Raw genomic sequence first — 1,757 nt, 5'->3', positions numbered from 1 at the left:
ATCGTTACTGTCTTATTCAAAAGCGAATATCTCCAAAAAAATAAAGCTATTGAGATTGTAGCGTTTTTTTTAGAACTACCACTGCGAACGGCGGCTTTTCATCGGAGAGCAGTCGTGGGTAAGATATTTTACTAGAGAGAAAACTAATCAATAACAATAAACAAAAAAATACAGATATTGGGCGCCAGGCATGTACATAGAAAGAAAATACAGTTGTATATTACTTAAAACTAATGACTATATTTATTCATGATGTTCGTTGCTGATACATGACATTGTAGAGTTCTAGTGAATATGTAGTGGTTATATGTGAAAGAAAGTGGTGGTAAGAGTTGTACTAAATATCCATGAAAACAACTATGATAAAATACAAGACATGTAAAGTTTAAGAGAATATATGAAATGTAGCATTACTTTAATTAATTTGATATATTTTATATGATGTTAGTACAATAATAATATCTATAAAAAAGTAATACTATTACAAGACATAATGCAATGAAACCTAAGATCTAAATTATATTTTAACTACTAAATCGACATGAATGTTCTTAACAATCTAACCACTCAACATAGTCTATACGATATTATTTAAGATGTACGTTATTGTTTAAGACTGTAAATGTTTGAATGTTAAATGCAAAACTATAACTTAAATCTACACTTAGCTGTTCTTTATGCAATCCTGCTTTTAAGCATGTAACAGCGTGAGGTGGTCTCGCATCTCTCTACTCAGCCATCCAACACAACCAAAGGGGCCAGAATGAGGACACCATGAATTTATACAGCCGTAACTAACTAGCTTACAGCTGGGAACGAAGCAGCATGGGACTCAAGCTACATCCCATATACGTATTACTTTTTACAAATATACTCAGGGTTCCCTATTTAACCCCGTGTGCAATTTCTGTGCCGCAAGAAAAAGACAACATAACCCAGCTCCATATTAAAATTGCATAAGTCTATTTCACCCGGATATGGATTGAACTGCGATTGCGCCAAACTCCGATTGATTGTTGTTTTAGTTCTGTTTGGATTACATTTTATTTGTGCGCGTAAAGAGTGATTTTGTTTAGTTTATTGTTTCCAACTATTTTTGATATTTTCCAACTCCATGATAATGTGTTATAAATAATAAAAATATAAATAAAATTGAAGGTTAAGGGAAATGTCAGTCAACCACTTCCCTTTAAAAACATCGACCAATGAAAACTTCTTCAGGTGAGGCATGCGCAGTTAAATGAATATCCGGGTGAAATAGACTTATGCAGAATTCCATATTGTTCTTTCACTGTTTGGGCTTCACTTTTTGGAGATTAGGCTGAGTATATTTGTAAAAAGTAATACGTATATGCTACATCCACGCTGTGGCACTTATATGTAAGAAAAAATCATTCTTACTGGGGACACTCGTCCACAGGACATCCGTACATAAGATAATGTCCGTACAAAAGACACTACCCTTACCTTGGACACAGTCCGTACCTTGGACACAGTCCGTATCTTGGACACAGTCCGTATCTTGGACCCTAAAAATATGAAACTCTTGTTTAAAACCAAACAAGGTCTAATAAACAAAATAAACCTACCTCGAAATACTTCCGAGGGCTCAATAAATAATAAACAACATGTCCTTTCTTCCATGTGACATTCTGGAGGACAAAAGAAAAGGGACGCCAACGTGCCAGCAAAACACAAATACAAGTTGGGACATCCGTAACTCTACCCTAAAAATATTTAATAATAATATCGAATCT

Source organism: Sitophilus oryzae, unplaced genomic scaffold (genome assembly GCF_002938485.1).
Source record: "Sitophilus oryzae breed Bouriz unplaced genomic scaffold, Soryzae_2.0 scaffold_375_pilon_pilon, whole genome shotgun sequence".
Lineage (NCBI taxonomy): Eukaryota > Metazoa > Arthropoda > Insecta > Coleoptera > Curculionidae > Sitophilus > Sitophilus oryzae.
This window is presented reverse-complemented; position numbering follows the sequence as displayed.